This window comes from Phyllobates terribilis, unplaced genomic scaffold (assembly GCF_046119375.1).
Source record: "Phyllobates terribilis strain yellow unplaced genomic scaffold, ASM4611937v1 Scaffold_115__1_contigs__length_5345438, whole genome shotgun sequence".
Lineage (NCBI taxonomy): Eukaryota > Metazoa > Chordata > Amphibia > Anura > Dendrobatidae > Phyllobates > Phyllobates terribilis.
Genome location: NW_027362875.1, coordinates 2,799,299 through 2,822,471, shown reverse-complemented (window position 1 = coordinate 2,822,471; position 23,173 = coordinate 2,799,299).

Here is a 23,173-nt window from a genome sequence, read left to right as displayed (position 1 = left end):
TCTAATCTGCAGAAAGCCGCTGAAGCCACAAATTACATTATTGTTCAGTAGAACAAAGGGAACGTTCTGAAAGGTTTACAGTGCGGGGGGATATGGACGGCGTGCACTGTAAGGGGGCCATGCAAGAATTGGCTGAATATTGAAATATTACTATATGTATGATGTCGCTACTAGTGATGAGCGAGCGTGCTCATTTAACCCTTTAAACGAGCACGCTCGGGTACTCGCCAAGTAGTTTCGGCGTGCTGTGCATATCGGTTGCAGCCGCAGCAGCTGCATGTGTCGCGGCTGTTACACAGCTGTGACACATGCAGAGACTGGCTAACAAACAGGCAATCCCTGCATGTGTCACAGCTGTGTAACAGCCGCGATACATGCAGCCGCCCCGGCTGCAACGGAAATGCTGAACACGACAAAACTACTCAGCGAGTACCCGAGTGTGCTCGTTTAAAGGGTTAAACGAGCACGCTCGCTCATCACTAGTCGCTACATGTTCCCAGACACTGGCTACATGGCCCAAGGTGGCATTGTAATTGCTCTCTAGATCATATTGTGCATCTGTGCAGAGCCGAGTCCTGTCATGTTTCACTTATGTCTCTAGAAGCCATTCACATCACTGACGATTTGTCTCCTATCTCTCAGTGCTGCCACAGTAGAGAAGCTGCAACAGTCCATATCCCTGCACAGCCAGGACCATGCACCGCTATAGGTACGATAATATACCGCCATGTTGTCTGCATGTTCATATACACCATCCATACTATGCACCGCTATAGGTACGATAATATACCGCCATGTTGTCTGCATGTTCATATACACCATCCATACTATGCACCGATATAGGTATAATAATATACCGCCATCTTCTCTGCATGTTTATATACACCATCCATACCATGCATCGCTATAGGTATGATAATATACCGCCATGTTGTCTGCATGTTTATATACACCATCCATACCATGCACCACTATAGGTACGATAATATACCCCCATGTTGTCTGCATGTTCATATACACCATCCATACTATGCACCACTATAGGTACGATAATATACCGCCATGTTGTCTGCATGTTCATATACACCATCCATACTATGCACCAATATAGGTACGATAATATACCGCCATGTTCTCTGCATGTTTATATACACCATCCATATCATGCACCGCTATAGGTACGATAATATACCGCCATCTTGTCTGCATGTTTATATACACCATCCATATCATGCACCCGCTATAGCTACGATAATATACCGCCATCTTGTCTGCATGTTTATATACACCATCCATACCATGCACTGCTATAGGTACGATAATATACCGCCATCTTGTCTGCATGTTTATATACACCATCCATACCATACCATGCACCGCTATAGGTATGATAATATACCGCCATCTTGTCTGCATGTTTATATACACCATCCATACCATGCACCGCTATAGGTACGATAATATACCGCCATGTTGTCTGCATGTTTATATACACCATCCATACCATGCACCGCTATAGGTACGATAATATACCGCCATCTTCTCTGCATGTTTATATACACCATCCATACCATGCACCACTATAGGTACGATAATATACCGCCATGTTGTCTGCATGTTTATATACACCATCCATACCATGCACCGCTATAGGTACGATAATATACCGCCATCTTGTCTGCATGTTTATATACACCATCCATACCATGCACCGCTATAGGTATGATAATATACCGCCATCTTGTCTGCATGTTTATATACACCATCCATACCATGCACCGCTATAGGTACGATAATATACCGCCATCTTGTCTGAATGTTTATATACACCATCCATACCATGCACCGCTATAGGTACGATAATATACCGCCATGTTGTCTGCATGTTTATATACACCATCCATACCATACCATGCACCGCTATAGGTATAATAATATATCGCCATCTTGTCTGCATGTTTATATACACCATCCCTACTATGCACCGCTATATGTACGATAATATACCGCCATGTTGTCTGCATGTTTATATACACCATCCATACTATGCACCGCTATAGGTATAATAATATACCGCCATCTTGTCTGCATGTTTATATACACCATGCATACCATGCACCGCTATAGGTATGATAATATACCGCCATCTTGTCTGCATGTTTATATACACCATCCATACCATACCATGCAACGCTATAGGTACGATAATATACTGCCATCTTGTCTGCATGTTTATATACACCATCCATACCATACCATGCACCGCTATAGGTACGATAATATACCGCCATCTTGTCTGCATGTTTATATACACCATCCATACCATGCACCGCTATATGTATGATAATATACCGCCATCTTGTCTGCATGTTTATATACACCATCCATATCATACCATGCACCGCTATAGGTACGATAATATACCGACATCTTGTCTGCATGTTTATATACACCATCCATACCATACCATGCACCGCTATAGGTACGATAATATACCGCCATCTTGTCTGCATGTTTATATACACCATCCATACTATGCACCGCTATAGGTATAATAATATACCGCCATCTTCTCTGCATGTTTATATACACCATCCATACCATGCACTGCTATAGGTACGATAATATACCGCCATGTTGTCTGCATGTTTATATACACCATCCATACTATGCACCACTATAGGTACGATAATATACCGCCATCTTGTCTGCATGTTTATATACACCATCCATACCATGCAACGCTATAGGTATGATAATATACCGCCATCTTGTCTGCATGTTTATATACACCATCCATACCATGCACCGCTATATGTACGATAATATACCGCCATGTTGTCTGCATGTTTATATACACCATCCATACTATGCACTGCTATAGGTATAATAATATACCGCCATCTTGTCTGCATGTTTATATACACCATGCATACCATACCATGCACCGCTATAGGTATGATAATATACCGCCATCTTGTCTGCATGTTTATATACACCATCCATACTGTGCACCGCTATAGGTACGATAATATACCGCCATCTTGTCTACATGTTTATATACACCATCCATACCATACCATGCACCGCTATAGGTACGATAATATACCGCCATCTTGTCTACATGTTTATATACACCATCCATACCATACCATGCACCGCTATAGGTACGATAATATACCGCCATCTTGTCTGCATGTTTATATACACCATCCATACCATACCATGCACCGCTATTGGTACGATAATATACCGCCATCTTGTCTGCATGTTTATATACACCATCCATACCATACCATGCACCGCTATAGGTACGATAATATACCGCCATCTTGTCTGCATGTTTATATACACCATCCATACCATGCACCGCTATAGGTACGATAATATACCGCCATGTTGTCTGCATGTTCATATACACCATCCATACTATACACCGCTATAGGTACGATAATATACCGCCATCTTGTCTGCATGTTCATATACACCATCCATACTATACACCGCTATAGATACGATAATATACCGCCATGTTGTCTGCATGTTTATATACACCATCCATACTATGCACCACTATAGGTACGATAATATACCGCCATGTTGTCTGCATGTTTATATACACCATCCATACTATGCACCGCTATAGGTACAATAATATACCGCCATCTTGTCTGCATGTTTATATACACCATTCATACCATACCATGCACCGCTATAGGTACGATAATATACCGCCATCTTGTCTGCATGTTTATATACACCATCCATACTATGCAACACTATAGGTACGATAATATACCGCCATCTTGTCTGCATGTTTATATACACCATCCATACCATACCATGCACCGCTATAGGTACGATAATATACCGCCATCTTGTCTGCATGTTTATATACACCATTCATACCATGCACCGCTATATGTATGATAATATACCGCCATCTTGTCTGCATGTTTATATACACCATCCATACCATACCATGCACCGCTATAGGTATGATAATATACCGCCATCTTGTCTGCATGTTTATATACACCATCCATACCATACCATGCACCGCTATAGGTACGATAATATACCGCCATCTTGTCTGCATGTTTATATACACCATCCATACCATGCACCGCTATATGTATGATAATATACCGCCATCTTGTCTGCATGTTTATATACACCATTCATACCATGCACCGCTATAGGTACGATAATATACCGCCATCTTCTCTGCATGTTTATATACACCATCCATACCATGCACCACTATAGGTACGATAATATACCGCCATGTTGTCTGCATGTTTATATACACCATCCATACCATGCACCGCTATAGGTACGATAATATACCGCCATCTTGTCTGCATGTTTATGTAGCACCCTGAGGATTCGGCTGCTACAGGGGTATTACACCTCAAGCCAGAGGTGTGGTATTCCACTCCCGGGTAAGGATGGAGTGTGGAACTGAGCTCAGTTAGCTGCATGCACTACACACATCCCATTTCCGAGGAACAGACCAATGGTACTCCCACTAGAGAAATGTGCAGGTACGACAATGTCTGTTCCTGGCTGGAGTGGGAGGGGGGGTGGAACATCCCAGTAGTGTAGGGGCAGATAGGGGGAGCAGTCTGGGTAAAGCTAGGAGCTCATTGGGTGCTGGTCACCTGAGCTCACACATAGAGGGAGTATATAAGGTGGGCACCATCTAAGATCAGGGTCAGTCAGTCAGTCAGTCTTTGCAGAGGAGTCTTTTGTAGAAGGCTGGTCAGTCTGTCAGTCTTTTGCAGAGCAGTGGAGGAAAGCAGAGGAGCAGAGCAGCCCCAAGGCCAAGAGTGAGAGAGGAGAAAGAAAGACCCAGAGGGGGAGAAAGAAGGAACTCTGAGAGCCCAAATACAACCACAGGGTGAAGAGTTGGCAACAGGGTACCGGATCCCAAACTGGTGGGGGCTACAGCATACCTCAGCCAGAGACCGGAGGCCGTGGGCAGCATCTGCCACGGCCACCCACCAAATCCACCCGGAAGGCAGACCACGCATAGGGTCAGGGAACCCAGAGGCAAGGGTTCGCCAACAAGAGGCCCGAGGGAGCCGGACATAGGTGGATCCCTGGTGGGGAAGGCCAGAGACGAGGACAGGACAGAAAGGGAGCTCAGAACCACGCTCCAGAACTACTTGGGGGTTGGCCGAGTCCAGGACCTGGTGGACGCAGCACGGCTCGGGTGGTCACTCAAGGCCGGAGTGACCAGTACAAGAACAGCAGTAAGTAAAGAACCCTGAACTGCACAACCCGACTCTGACTCTCATTACCATCTTCCCTGCACTTCCACAACCACCATCCTCTGCACCTGACCCCCTGAGGCTATACCCCTCCCGTTGGGGGTTATACTACCTGGGCTGCACAAACACCATCAGCCTCAGCGAACCCTGCTGCAGCGGCGGCCGAAGTGACCGCAATTCAACGGGTGGCGTAGTCGACATAAAGAACTTTAGTAACATCAGTAAGGACTGCCACACACTGAGTTTGACACCCTGGGCACGGACCGGGTCACAGCCACTCGGAGACTACAACCCCCATCTGATCCGGCTCCGGGTATCCCCAACAACACTGGCCCAGGGGGCGCGTCAACTTTGGCGTAGTCGGCAGGATTACGTGCCCGCAACAACCGGGTACTGCGTGCCTGAAGAAAAGTTCACCGTTACCTTAAAAAGAAGTCTCCCGCCGGTTCCGGAGGGTCCCCGCCATCGGGCCCCATCACAGGTCGTTTCCCGCCGGTTGTCCGCCATTTGCAGCTTTTTCCCGCCATCCATGGAGTTTCCCGCCACTGGGAGACGATTCCCGCCATTTCCGAAGATTTCCCGCCTTGGGGGAGCGGACGCCATTATGGGCGTGCCAGAGGGTGGCAAGAGGCCACCTCCCATCGTGGGCCAGGTCGAAGAATGGCGCCAAAAGCGGAAACCGCGCCCACCAACAGAGACTGTGATGCTGGAAGTGTCCATCAGCGTGAGAGAACTGCCCCTGGAACTGAAGTTGCCCCGGGACCACCCTCGATGTGGGCGGAGACAGAAGAAGAGAACAAAGATGGGTGTCGCCTGGAGCAGTCTGGAGAGAGCGCACCCGGAGACAAGACGTCTGGAAGAGAGTCCAGAGAGAGCCCACCCGGAGATGGAGGGAGAGCCAGGCAGCACCGACCCAGCGGTCAGGAGCCTGATGCGGGCCGCCACTCCAGGCAGCACCGACCCAGTGGTCAGGAGCCTGTTGCAGGTCGCCACTCCAGAAGGCCTGCTGGAGATCCTAGCACAGCTCCCCCGAGACCGGGAGTGTGCACAGACCGCGCTGGAGGGCCTCGCACGGAGGATGGCCCGGGTGCAGCGGGAGACGTTGGCGGAGTGGAGCCGAGAGATGGCCCAGCAGACCGAAACCCGACAGCGGAGCACGCCACCCGAGACGAGGAGACAGACCGCCTCTGAGGATGGCGCAGGAGGACTGAAGGCCGGAGACGGCGCCGAGAAGGGAGCCGAACGAATGGAGGCAGGTAAAGGGGACGTCTCTACCCCGAGCCGGGAAACCGCGTGCCTGCCCCAGCTCCCCGTCGCAGAGCCCGAAATTCCCCCTGCCGTGCCCGTCGCTGCATCGTCACCGCCGCCGACTAGGCCTCAACCGGAAACCGCGGCCGCGACCCCTGTGACGTCACACGCCTCGACCTCGAGCGTGGCCAAGCAGGAAATACCACCGGCCTGGTCGCAAGGTCTAGTACCCCCGGGCGCCGCAATTCCAACAGCGCCCCCTACCTCCGCGGAGCCCCCGGCCTGGTCGCAGGGCCGAGTAACCACGGGCGCCGCCGTTCTTACGGTGCCCTTTACTTTCAAGGTGCCCCAGGCCTGGTCGCAAGGCCTGGTTAACCCGGGCGCCGCTACCACCACGGCTCCCATAACACCTAAAGTACCGCACCTGGGTGAGGACCTGTTCGCCCAGCATACGTGCCCGGATGGGCAGCCCTTCGTATGGCCCCAGGAATACATCCAGCTGGAGCTGCAAAAAGCAAGGGCCATGTGCGAACCCCTGATCCCGGCTCCAAAGCCCATGAAGAGGATCTCGCCCCCGCTAGAAGAGACCCAGTTTGAGTGGGATCCCACCGGAGAAGACCTCATGGGGTTCACTCAGGAGACTCGGGCAGCCGCAGCGGAGCGTGCAGAGTGCTGCCGCCAGCAGCTCGAGGTCTTTGAGAGGGAGCGGAGAGAGAGGCGGGTCCGGGAACAGCAAGCCCAAATAAGGAACGCGGAGCAGAAGAGCCGGACCAGGAGGAATCCCCGTGCAGCACATGGTCCCCCTTCCACCGGGACTGTGATAAAATTCAACATGCAGCACGGATGGGGCTTTATCAGAGACCATCGAGCAAGAGGACCCGGACGGGTCTGAAACTGAAACTGTCCACAAAGAAAGAGCAGGAGGACGCCGTCGTTGAGTACGGTAGAGAGAGACTGTATAAAGTTACCCGTCAGGGTATAAGAACTGTTACCTAGTTAAAATATAGTCCCCGTTGGGACCAGCCAAAAGTGAACTGTTAATCCCGTGTGTCCCTATACCCACTGACCGAGGACTGAGAGCGGTCATTCCTTTCCTAATACCTGGCCGAGGACTGAGAGCGGCCATATTCCCTTGTATATAGTTGCGCTTCCTAAAGCGCCCCCTATCGGTTTTATAGGAAACCGTGTTTCTTCAAGAGACTGTCGCACTTTACGCGGTCACAAGTTGCACCGTGACCAGAGGAACCAGAAACAAGAATGTTTATATGAAAAGTTTATTGCTGCTGATGATGTTTTATATGTTTTATATGTTTATGTTTTATGAAAAAAATGTATGTTTGTGGATGTTTATATCTTACAGCCCGAGGACGTGCTGTGATTTACCAAGGGGGAATGTAGCACCCTGAGGATTCGGCTGCTACAGGGGTATTACACCTCAAGCCAGAGGTGTGGTATTCCACTCCCGGGTAAGGATGGAGTGTGGAACTGAGCTCAGTTAGCTGCATGCACTACACACATCCCATTTCCGAGGAACAGACCAATGGTACTCCCAGTAGAGAAATGTGCAGGTACGACAGTGTCTGTTCCTGGCTGGAGTGGGAGGGGGGGTGGAACATCCCAGTAGTGTAGGGGCAGATAGGGGGAGCAGTCTGGGTAAAGCTAGGAGCTCATTGGGTGCTGGTCACCTGAGCTCACACATAGAGGGAGTATATAAGGTGGGCACCATCTAAGATCAGGGTCAGTCAGTCAGTCAGTCTTTGCAGAGGAGTCTTTTGTAGAAGGCTGGTCAGTCTGTCAGTCTTTTGCAGAGCAGTGGAGGAAAGCAGAGGAGCAGAGCAGCCCCAAGAGTGAGAGAGGAGAAAGAAAGACCCAGAGGGGGAGAAAGAAGGAACTCTGAGAGCCCAAATACAACCACAGGGTGAAGAGTTGGCAACAGGGTACCGGATCCCAAACTGGTGGGGGCTACAGCATACCTCAGCCAGAGACCGGAGGCCGTGGGCAGCATCTGCCACGGCCACCCACCAAATCCACCCGGAAGGCAGACCACGCATAGGGTCAGGGAACCCAGAGGCAAGGGTTCGCCAACAAGAGGCCCGAGGGAGCCGGACATAGGTGGATCCCTGGTGGGGAAGGCCAGAGACGAGGACAGGACAGAAAGGGAGCTCAGAACCACGCTCCAGAACTACTTGGGGGTTGGCCGAGTCCAGGACCTGGTGGACGCAGCACGGCTCGGGTGGTCACTCAAGGCCGGAGTGACCAGTACAAGAACAGCAGTAAGTAAAGAACCCTGAACTGCACAACCCGACTCTGACTCTCATTACCATCTTCCCTGCACTTCCACAACCACCATCCTCTGCACCTGACCCCCTGAGGCTATACCCCTCCCGTTGGGGGTTATACTACCTGGGCTGCACAAACACCATCAGCCTCAGCGAACCCTGCTGCAGCGGCGGCCGAAGTGACCGCAATTCAACGGGTGGTGTAGTCGACATAAAGAACTTTAGTAACATCAGTAAGGACTGCCACACACTGAGTTTGACACCCTGGGCACGGACCGGGTCACAGCCACTCGGAGACTACAACCCCCATCTGATCCGGCTCCGGGTATCCCCAACAACACTGGCCCAGGGGGCGCGTCATTTATATACACCATCCATACCATGCACCGCTATATGTACGATAATATACCGCCATGTTGTCTGCATGTTTATATACACCATCCATACTATGCACCGCTATAGGTATAATAATATACCGCCATCTTGTCTGCATGTTTATATACACCATGCATACCATGCACCGCTATAGGTATGATAATATACCGCCATCTTGTCTGCATGTTTATATACACCATCCATACCATACCATGCAACGCTATAGGTACGATAATATACTGCCATCTTGTCTGCATGTTTATATACACCATCCATACCATACCATGCACCGCTATAGGTACGATAATATACCGACATCTTGTCTGCATGTTTATATACACCATCCATACCATACCATGCACCGCTATAGGTACGATAATATACCGCCATCTTCTCTGCATGTTTATATACACCATCCATACCATGCACTGCTATAGGTACGATAATATACCGCCATGTTGTCTGCATGTTTATATACACCATCCATACTATGCACCACTATAGGTACGATAATATACCGCCATCTTGTCTGCATGTTTATATACACCATCCATACCATGCACCGCTATAGGTATGATAATATACCGCCATCTTGTCTGCATGTTTATATACACCATCCATACCATGCACCGCTATATGTACGATAATATACCGCCATCTTGTCTGCATGTTTATATACACCATGCATACCATACCATGCACCGCTATAGGTATGATAATATACCGCCATCTTGTCTGCATGTTTATATACACCATCCATACCATACCATGCACCGCTATAGGTACGATAATATACCGCCATCTTGTCTGCATGTTTATATACACCATCCATACCATACCATGCACCGCTATAGGTACGATAATATACCGCCATCTTGTCTGCATGTTTATATACACCATCCATACCATGCACCGCTATAGGTATGATAATATACCGCCATCTTGTCTGCATGTTTATATACACCATCCATACCATGCACCGCTATATGTACGATAATATACCGCCATCTTGTCTGCATGTTTATATACACCATCCATACCATACCATGCACTGTTATTGGTACGATAATATACCGCCATCTTGTCTGCATGTTTATATACACCATCCATACCATACCATGCACCGCTATAGGTACGATAATATACCGCCATCTTGTCTGCATGTTTATATACACCATCCATACCATACCATGCACCGCTATAGGTACGATAATATACCGCCATCTTGTCTGTATGTTTATATACACCATCCATACCATGCACCGCTATAGGTACGATAGTATACCGCCATGTTGTCTGCATGTTCATATACACCATCCATACTATACACCGCTATAGGTACGATAATATACCGCCATCTTGTCTGCATGTTTATATACACCATCCATACTATGCACCACTATAGGTACGATAATATACCGCCATGTTGTCTGCATGTTTATATACACCATCCATACTATGCACCGCTATAGGTACAATAATATACCGCCATCTTGTCTGCATGTTTATATACACCATTCATACCATACCATGCACCGCTATAGGTACGATAATATACCGCCATCTTGTCTGCATGTTTATATACACCATCCATACTATGCAACACTATAGGTACGATAATATACAGCCATCTTGTCTGCATGTTTATATACACCATCCACACCATACCATGCACCGCTATAGGTACGATAATATACCGCCATCTTGTCTGCATGTTTATATACACCATTCATACCATGCACCGCTATATGTATGATAATATACCGCCATCTTGTCTGCATGTTTATATACACCATCCATACCATACCATGCACCACTATAGGTACAATAATGTACCGCCATCTTGTCTGCATGTTTATATACACCATCCATACCATGCACCGCTATAGGTACGATAATATACCGCCATCTTGTCTGCATGTTTATATACACCATCCATACCATACCATGCACCGCTATAGGTACGATAATATACCGCCATCTTGTCTGCATGTTTATATACACCATCCATACCATGCACCGCTATATGTATGATAATATACCGCCATCTTGTCTGCATGTTTATATACACCATCCATACCATACCATGCACCACTATAGGTACGATAAAATACCGCCATCTTGTCTGCATGTTTATATACACCATCCATACCATGCACCGCTATAGGTACGATAATATACCGCCATCTTGTCTGCATGTTTATATACACCATCCATACCATACCATGCACCGCTATAGGTACGATAATATGCCGCCATCTTGTCTGCATGTTTATATACACCATCCATACCATACCATGCACCACTATAGGTACGATAATATACCGCCATCTTGTCTGCATGTTTATATACACCATCCATACCATGCACCGCTATAGGTACGATAATATACCGCCATCTTGTCTGCATGTTTATATACACCATCCATACCATACCATGCACCGCTATTGGTACGATAATATACCGCCATCTTGTCTGCATGTTTATATACACCATCCATACCATGCACCGCTATAGGTACGATAATATACCGCCATGTTGTCTGCATGTTCATATACACCATCCATACTATACACCGCTATAGGTACGATAATATACCGCCATCTTGTCTGCATGTTTATATACACCATCCATACTATGCACCACTATAGGTACGATAATATACCGCCATGTTGTCTGCATGTTTATATACACCATCCATACTATGCACCGCTATAGGTACAATAATATACCGCCATCTTGTCTGCATGTTTATATACACCATTCATACCATACCATGCACCGCTATAGGTATGATAATATACCGCCATCTTGTCTGCATGTTTATATACACCATCCATACTATGCAACACTATAGGTACGATAATATACCGCCATCTTGTCTGCATGTTTATATACACCATCCATACCATACCATGCACCGCTATAGGTACGATAATATACCGCCATCTTGTCTGCATGATTATATACACCATCCATACCATACCATGCACCGCTATAGGTACGATAATATACCGCCATCTTGTCTGCATGTTTATATACACCATCCATACTATGCAACACTATAGGTACGATAATATACCGCCATCTTGTCTGCATGTTTATATACACCATCCATACCATACCATGCACCGCTATAGGTACGATAATATACCGCCATCTTGTCTGCATGTTTATATACACCATTCATACCATGCACCGCTATATGTATGATAATATACCGCCATCTTGTCTGCATGTTTATATACACCATCCATACCATACCATGCACCACTATAGGTACAATAATGTACCGCCATCTTGCCTGCATGTTTATATACACCATCCATACCATGCACCGCTATAGGTACGATAATATACCGCCATCTTGTCTGCATGTTTATATACACCATCCATACCATACCATGCACCGCTATAGGTACGATAATATACCGCCATCTTGTCTGCATGTTTATATACACCATCCATACCTTGCACCGCTATATGTATGATAATATACCGCCATCTTGTCTGCATGTTTATATACACCATCCATACCATACCATGCACCACTATAGGTACGATAATATACCGCCATCTTGTCTGCATGTTTATATACACCATCCATACCATGCACCGCTATAGGTACGATAATATACCGCCATCTTGTCTGCATGTTTATATACACCATCCATACCATACCATGCACCGCTATAGGTACGATAATATACCGCCATCTTGTCTGCATGTTTATATACACCATCCATACCATACCATGCACCACTATAGGTACGATAATATACCGCCATCTTGTCTGCATGTTTATATACACCATCCATACCATGCACCGCTATAGGTACGATAATATACCGCCATCTTGTCTGCATGTTTATATACACCATCCATACCATACCATGCACCGCTATTGGTACGATAATATACCGCCATCTTGTCTGCATGTTTATATACACCATCCATACCATACCATGCACCGCTACAGGTACGATAATATACCGCCATCTTGTCTGCATGTTTATATACACCATCCATACCATGCACCGCTATAGGTACGATAATATACCGCCATGTTGTCTGCATGTTCATATACACCATCCATACTATACACCGCTATAGGTACGATAATATACCGCCATCTTGTCTGCATGTTTATATACACCATCCATACTATGCACCACTATAGGTACAATAATATACCGCCATCTTGTCTGCATGTTTATATACACCATTCATACCATACCATGCACCGCTATAGGTATGATAATATACCGCCATCTTGTCTGCATGTTTATATACACCATCCATACTATGCAACACTATAGGTACGATAATATACCGCCATCTTGTCTGCATGTTTATATACACCATCCATACCATACCATGCACCGCTATAGGTACGATAATATACCGCCATCTTGTCTGCATGATTATATACACCATCCATACCATGCACCGCTATAGGTACGATAATATACCGCCATCTTGTCTGCATGTTTATATACACCATCCATACCATGCACCGCTATAGGTATGATAATATACCGCCATCTTGTCTGCATGTTTATATACACCATCCATACCATGCACCGCTATATGTACGATAATATACCGCCATGTTGTCTGCATGTTTATATACACCATCCATACTATGCACCGCTATAGGTATAATAATATACCGCCTTCTTGTCTGCATGTTTATATACACCATGCATACCATACACCGCTATAGGTATGATAATATACCGCCATCTTGTCTGCATGTTTATATACACCATCCATACCATACCATGCACCGCTATAGGTACGATAATATACCGCCATCTTGTCTGCATGTTTATATACACCATCCATACCATGCACCGCTATAGGTACGATAGTATACCGCCATGTTGTCTGCATGTTCATATACACCATCCATACTATACACCGCTATAGGTACGATAATATACCGCCATCTTGTCTGCATGTTTATATACACCATCCATACTATGCACCACTATAGGTACGATAATATACCGCCATGTTGTCTGCATGTTTATATACACCATCCATACTATGCACCGCTATAGGTACAATAATATACCGCCATCTTGTCTGCATGTTTATATACACCATTCATACCATACCATGCACCGCTATAGGTACGATAATATACCGCCATCTTGTCTGCATGTTTATATACACCATCCATACTATGCAACACTATAGGTACGATAATATACCGCCATCTTGTCTGCATGTTTATATACACCATCCATACCATACCATGCACCGCTATAGGTACGATAATATACCGCCATCTTGTCTGCATGTTTATATACACCATTCATACCATGCACCGCTATATGTATGATAATATACCGCCATCTTGTCTGCATGTTTATATACACCATCCATACCATACCATGCACCACTATAGGTACAATAATGTACCGCCATCTTGTCTGCATGTTTATATACACCATCCATACTATGCACCGCTATAGGTACGATAATATACCGCCATCTTGTCTGCATGTTTATATACACCATCCATACCATACCATGCACCGATATAGGTACGATAATATACCGCTATCTTGTCTGCATGTTTATATACACCATCCATACCATGCACCGCTATATGTATGATAATATACCGCCATCTTGTCTGCATGTTTATATACACCATCCATACCATACCATGTACCGCTATAGGTACGATAATATACCGCCATCTTGTCTGCATGTTTATATACACCATCCATACCATGCACCGCTATAGGTACGATAATATACCGCCATCTTGTCTGCATGTTTATATACACCATCCATACCATACCATGCACCGCTATAGGTACGATAATATACCGCCATCTTGTCTGCATGTTTATATACACCATCCATACCATACCATGCACCGCTATTGGTACGATAATATACCGCCATCTTGTCTGCATGTTTATATACACCATCCATACCATACCATGCACCGCTACAGGTACGATAATATACCGCCATCTTGTCTGCATGTTTATATACACCATCCATACCATGCACCGCTATAGGTACAATAATATACCGCCATGTTGTCTGCATGTTCATATACACCATCCATACTATACACCGCTATAGGTACGATAATATACCGCCATCTTGTCTGCATGTTTATATACACCATCCATACTATGCACCACTATAGGTACGATAATATACCGCCATGTTGTCTGCATGTTTATATACACCATCCATACTATGCACCGCTATAGGTATGATAATATACCGCCATCTTGTCTGCATGTTTATATACACCATTCATACCATACCATGCACCGCTATAGGTATGATAATATACCGCCATCTTGTCTGCATGTTTATATACACCATCCATACTATGCAACACTATAGGTACGATAATATACCGCCATCTTGTCTGCATGTTTATATACACCATCCATACCATACCATGCACCGCTATAGGTACGATAATATACCGCCATCTTGTCTGCATGATTATATACACCATCCATACCATGCACCGCTATAGGTACGATAATATACCGCCATCTTGTCTGCATGTTTATATACACCATCCATACCATGCACCGCTATAGGTATGATAATATACCGCCATCTTGTCTGCATGTTTATATACACCATCCATACCATGCACCGCTATATGTACGATAATATACCGCCATGTTGTCTGCATGTTTATATACACCATCCATACTATGCACCGCTATAGGTATAATAATATACCGCCATCTTGTCTGCATGTTTATATACACCATGCATACCATACACCGCTATAGGTATGATAATATACCGCCATCTTGTCTGCATGTTTATATACACCATCCATACCATACCATGCAACGCTATAGGTACGATAATATACTGCCATCTTGTCTGCATGTTTATATACACAATCCATACCATACACTGCTATAGGTACGATAATATACCGCCATCTTGTCTGCATGTTTATATACACCATCCATACCATACCATGCACCGCTATAGGTACGATAATATACCGACATCTTGTCTGCATGTTTATATACACCATCCATACCATACCATGCACCGCTATAGGTACGATAATATACCGCCATCTTCTCTGCATGTTTATATACACCATCCATACCATGCACTGCTATAGGTACGATAATATACCGCCATGTTGTCTGCATGTTTATATACACCATCCATACTATGCACCACTATAGGTACGATAATATACCGCCATCTTGTCTGCATGTTTATATACACCATCCATACCATGCACCGCTATAGGTATGATAATATACCGCCATCTTGTCTGCATGTTTATATACACCATCCATACCATGCACCGCTATATGTACGATAATATACCGCCATCTTGTCTGCATGTTTATATACACCATGCATACCATACCATGCACCGCTATAGGTATGATAATATACCGCCATCTTGTCTGCATGTTTACATACACCATCCATACCATACCATGCACCGCTATAGGTACGATAATATACCGCCATCTTGTCTGCATGTTTATATACACCATCCATACCATACCATGCACCGCTATAGGTACGATAATATACCGCCATCTTGTCTGCATGTTTATATACACCATCCATACCATACCATGCACCGCTATTGGTACGATAATATACCGCCATCTTGTCTGCATGTTTATATACACCATCCATACCATACCATGCACCGCTATAGGTACGATAATATACCGCCATCTTGTCTGCATGTTTATATACACCATCCATACCATGCACCGCTATAGGTACGATAATATACCGCCATGTTGTCTGCATGTTCATATACACCATCCATACTATACACCGCTATAGGTACGATAATATACCGCCATCTTGTCTGCATGTTTATATACACCATCCATACTATGCACCACTATAGGTACGATAATATACCGCCATGTTGTCTGCATGTTCATATACACCATCCATACTATGCACCGCTATAGGTACAATAATATACCGCCATCTTGTCTGCATGTTTATATACACCATTCATACCATACCATGCACCGCTATAGGTACGATAATATACCGCCATCTTGTCTGCATGTTTATATACACCATCCATACTATGCAACACTATAGGTACGATAATATACCGCCATCTTGTCTGCATGTTTATATACACCATCCATACCATACCATGCACCGCTATAGGTACGATAATATACCGCCATCTTGCCTGCATGTTTATATACACCATTCATACCATGCACCGCTATATGTATGATAATATACCGCCATCTTGTCTGCATGTTTATATACACCATCCATACCATACCATGCACCACTATAGGTACAATAATGTACCGCCATCTTGTCTGCATGTTTATATACACCATCCATACCATGCACCGCTATAGGTACGATAATATACCGCCATCTTGTCTGCATGTTTATATACACCATCCATACCATACCATGCACCGCTATAGGTACGATAATATACCGCCATCTTGTCTGCATGTTTATATACACCATCCATACCATGCACCGCTATATGTATGATAATATACCGCCATCTTGTCTGCATGTTTATATACACCATCCATACCATACCATGCACCACTATAGGTACGATAATATACCGCCATCTTGTCTGCATGTTTATATACACCATCCATACCATGCACCGCTATAGGTACGATAATATACCGCCATCTTGTCTGCATGTTTATATACACCATCCATACCATACCATGCACCGCTATAGGTACGATAATATACCGCCATCTTGTCTGCATGTTTATATACACCATCCATACCATACCATGCACCGCTATTGGTACGATAATATACCGCCATCTTGTCTGCATGTTTATATACACCATCCATACCATACCATGCACCGCTACAGGTACGATAATATACCGCCATCTTGTCTGCATGTTTATATACACCATCCATACCATGCACCGCTATAGGTACGATAATATACCGCCATGTTGTCTGCATGTTCATATACACCATCCATACTATACACCGCTATAGGCACGATAATATACCGCCATCTTGTCTGCATGTTTATATACACCATCCATACTATGCACCACTATAGGTACGATAATATACCGCCATGTTGTCTGCATGTTTATATACACCATCCATACTATGCACCGCTATAGGTACAATAATATACCGCCATCTTGTCTGCATGTTTATATACACCATTCATACCATACCATGCACCGCTATAGGTATGATAATATACCGCCATCTTGTCTGCATGTTTATATACACCATCCATACTATGCAACACTATAGGTACGATAATATACCGCCATCTTGTCTGCATGTTTATATACACCATCCATACCATACCATGCACCGCTATAGGTACGATAATATACCGCCATCTTGTCTGCATGTTTATATACACCATCCATACCATGCACCGCTATATGTATGATAATATACCGCCATCTTGTCTGCATGTTTATGTAGCACCCTGAGGATTCGGCTGCTACAGGGGTATTACACCTCAAGCCAGAGGTGTGGTATTCTACTCCCGGGTAAGGATGGAGTGTGGAACTGAGCTTAGTAGGCTGCATGCACTACATACATCCCATTTCCGGGGGACAGAACTACGGTACTCCCACCAGTATATGTGCAGGTACGACAGCGTCTGTCCCTGGCTGGAGTGGGAGGGGGGTGGAACATCCCAGTAGTGTAGGGGCAGATAGTGGGAGTAGTCTGGGTAAAGCTAGGAGCCCATTGGGTGCTGGTCACCTGGGTTCACACATAGAGGGAGTATATAAGGTGGGCACCATCTTAGGACAGGGTCAGTCTTGTAGTAGGGGAGTGCAGAGCAGAGGAGCTCAGCCAGGAGGGCTGACAGGGAGCTGTGGCTCCGGCTGGGCCCAGCTCCAGAGCAAGGCCTGCAGAGAGAGAGAGGAGTGAGAAGGACCCAGAGAGAAAGACAGAGGGAACCCCAAGAACCCAGTCTTAAACCAAAAAGGGTGAAGGGTTGGCGGACACGGGTACCGGAACCCGAACTGGTGGAGGCCACTAATCCTCAGCCAGAAACCGGAGGTCGTGGTCAAGATTTGCCACGACCCTCACCAAATCCACCAGAAAGGCACACCAAGCATAGGGTCAGGGAACCCAGAGGAGGTTTGACCACCAAGAGACCCGAGGGAGCCGGCCAAAGGTGGATCCCTGGTGGGAACGGCCAGGAGGAAGAGAGAGAGACAGGGAAGCTCAGGACCACGCTCCGGACTGCCTGGGGGTTGGCCGAGTCCAGGACCTGGTGGACGCAGCACGGCTCGGGTGGTCACTCAAGGCCAGAGTGACTGAGAGAACACCAGTGAGTAAAAACCCTGAAACTGCATCTCCTGACTCTGACTCTTCTTACTGCATCGTCACAACCCCCATCATCTACACCTGCTGCCCTGAGGCCATACCCCTCCCGTTGGGGGTTATCCCATCATCGCTGCACCCATACCACCGGCCTCAGCGGACTGTTCTGCAGCGGTGGCTTCAAAGCCACACTCAACGGGTGGCGTAGTCGACATCCAAGTAACATCTACTGCCATAGACTGCCACTTAGTTTGACACCCTGGGCACGGACCGGGTCACCGCCACAAGGACTACTACCCCTATCCAGATCCGGCTCCGGGTATCCCATGAACATGGCCCAGGGGGCGCGTCAACTTTGGCGTAGTCGGCAGGATCACGTGCCCGCAACCACCGGTTACTGCGTGCCTGAAGAAAAGTTCATATTTACCGTAAAAAGAAGTCTCCCGCCAATTCCGGAGGGTCCCCGCCATCGGACGCCATCTCAGATCGGTTCCCGCCGTTTGCCCGCCATCTGCAGTCTTTTCCCGCCATCCACGGAGTTTCCCGCCACTGGGAGACGATTTCCGCCATCTTGGACAGTTTCCCGCCCTGGCAGAGCGGACGCCATTATGGGCGTGCCAGAGGGTGGCAAGAGGCCACCTCCCATCGTGGGCCAGGACCAAGAATGGCGCCAAAAACGAAGACCGCCCCCACCAGCAGAGACTGCAATGATTGAGATGTCCGTCAGCGTGGGGGGTCTGCCCCTGGAACTGACAATCACCGAGTTACCCCAGGACCGCCCTCAGTATGGGCGTATACAGAACAAAACAGAGAAGATGGGTGCAGCCTGGAGGAGTCTGGAGAAGCCGTACCCGGAGATGGAGGGAGAGTCAGGCAGCACCGACCCTGTGGTCAGGAGCCTGTTGCAAGCTACCACCCCACAAGACCTGGTGGGGATCCTGGCACAGCTCCCCCGAGACCGGGAGCGTGCACAGACCGCGCTGGAGGGCCTCGCACGGAGGATGGCCCAGGTGCAGCGAGAAACGCTGATGGAGTGGAGCAGGGAGATGGTCCAGCAGGCTGGAACCCGCCAGCGGAGCACACCACCCGCAACGAGGAGCACGCCTGCCCCTGAAGAGGATGCAGAAGGGACGGAGGCCGGAGACGACGCCGCAGAGGGAGCTGAAGAGACAGAGGCAAGTAAAGGGGACGTCACTACCCCAAGCCCAGTCACCGTAAGCCTACCCCCGCTCCCCGTCGCAGAGCCCGAAATCCCACCGATCGTGCCCGTTGCCGCACCGCCACCGCTCCAGACTAGGCCTCAAGCAGGAGCCGCGACCACGCCCCCTGTGACGTCACGCGCCTCTACTCCGAGCGCGGCCAAGCAGGAGACGCCACCGGCCTGGTCGCAGGGCCGAGTACCCCCGGGCGCCGCAGTACCAACAGCGCCCTCTACCGAGCCACCGGCCTGGTCGCAAAGTCAAGTACACCCGGGCGCCGCCGTCTTCACGGTGCCCTTCACCTTCAGGGTGCCCCAGGCCTGGTCGCAAGGCCTGGTGAACCCGGGCGCCGCTACCTCCAAAGCGCCCTCAACCTCTACAGTGCCGCACCTGGGTGAAGACTTGTTTGCCCAACACACTTGCCCGGATGGGCAGCCCTTTGTGTGGCCACCGGAGTACCACCATCCCCGACTCCGGAAAGAAAGACCCCTGGATGAACCCCTGATCCCGGCTCCGGCGCCCGTCAAGATGACCCCGCTCTCGTTAGAGGAGGCGCAGTTTGAGTGGGACCCCGCGGGAGGAGACCTCATCGGGTTCACTCAGGAGACTCGGGCGGCCGCAGCTGAGCGTGCGGAGTGCTGCCGCCAGCAGTTGGAAGTCTTTGAGCGAGAACGGAGAGAGAGACGGGTCCGCGAGGAGCGGCTGCAAGTAAAGAGTGCAGAACAAAAGAGCCGGACCCGAAGGAACCCCCGTGCAGCCCACGGTCCCCGTGCCACCGGGACTGTAATTAAATTCCAACTGCAGCACGGTTGGGACTTCATCAGAGATCATCACACCCCCGGCGACGTCTTCGTGACCAGGAGAGATGTCGAGTCCCACCTACCGGAGGGACACAGAGGTCGTGACCTATACCTGGGTGACGAGGTCACATTTACCCGGCACCAATGTGCTAAAGGACCCTATGCCCTTCATGTACACCGGTTGACAGAGGAAGAACTGAGGTGTCAGGAGGAGCAAGAGGACCCGGACGGGTCTGAAGAATACAGGAAGGAAGCATCAGGAGGACGCCGTTATTAGAGTACGGTAAAAAGAACTGTACATAGTTACCCGTCAGGGTATAAGAACTGCTGCTAATTTGAATATGTTCCCCGTTGGGACAAGTGTGAACTTAAACCCGTGTGTCCCCTATCCCTTAACAGGCTGAGGACTGTGAGCAGCCATCCCTTTTCCCCACTGGCCGAGGACTGAGAGCGGCCACCTCCCCTTGTATATAGTTGCGCTTTTTAAGGCGCCCCCTACTGGTTTTATAAGGAACTGTGTTTTTTCCAGAAGAGACTGTTGCACTTTACCCGGTCACAAGTTGCACCGTGGCCGGAGGAACAAGAATGTTTATAATGAGAAGTTTTATATGAAGAGTTTTATGCTGCTGATAATATATATAGTGTTTTATATGTTTATGATGTTTTGAAAAAAAAAAAGAATTGTATGTTTTTGGATATTTTTATTCTTTTACAGCCCGAAGACGTGCTGTGATTTACCAGGGGGGAATGTAGCACCCTGAGGATTCGGCTGCTACAGGGGTATTACACTTCAAGCCAGAGGTGTGGTATTCCACTCCCGGGTAAGGATGGAGTGTGGAACTGAGCTTAGTAGGCTGCATGCACTACATACATCCCATTTCCGGGGGACAGAACTACGGTACTCCCACCAGTATATGTGCAGGTACGACAGCGTCTGTCCCTGGCTGGAGTGGGAGGGGGGTGGAACATCCCAGTAGTGTAGGGGCAGATAGTGGGAGTAGTCTGGGTAAAGCTAGGAGCCCATTGGGTGCTGGTCACCTGGGTTCACACATAGAGGGAGTATATAAGGTGGGCACCATCTTAGGACAGGGTCAGTCTTGTAGTAGGGGAGTGCAGAGCAGAGGAGCTCAGCCAGGAGGGCTGACAGGGAGCTGTGGCTCCGGCTGGGCCCAGCTCCAGAGCAAGGCCTGCAGAGAGAGAGAGGAGTGAGAAGGACCTAGAGAGAAAGACAGAGGGAACCCCAAGAACCCAGTCTTAAACCAAAAAGGGTGAAGGGTTGGCGGACACGGGTACCGGAACCCGAACTGGTGGAGGCCACTAATCCTCAGCCAGAAACCGGAGGTCGTGGTCAAGATTTGCCACGACCCTCACCAAATCCACCAGAAAGGCACACCAAGCATAGGGTCAGGGAACCCAGAGGAGGTTTGACCACCAAGAGACCCGAGGGAGCCGGCCAAAGGTGGATCCCTGGTGGGAACGGCCAGGAGGAAGAGAGAGAGACAGGGAAGCTCAGGACCACGCTCCGGACTGCCTGGGGGTTGGCCGAGTCCAGGACCTGGTGGACGCAGCACGGCTCGGGTGGTCACTCAAGGCCAGAGTGACTGAGAGAACACCAGTGAGTAAAAACCCTGAAACTGCATCTCCTGACTCTGACTCTTCTTACTGCATCGTCA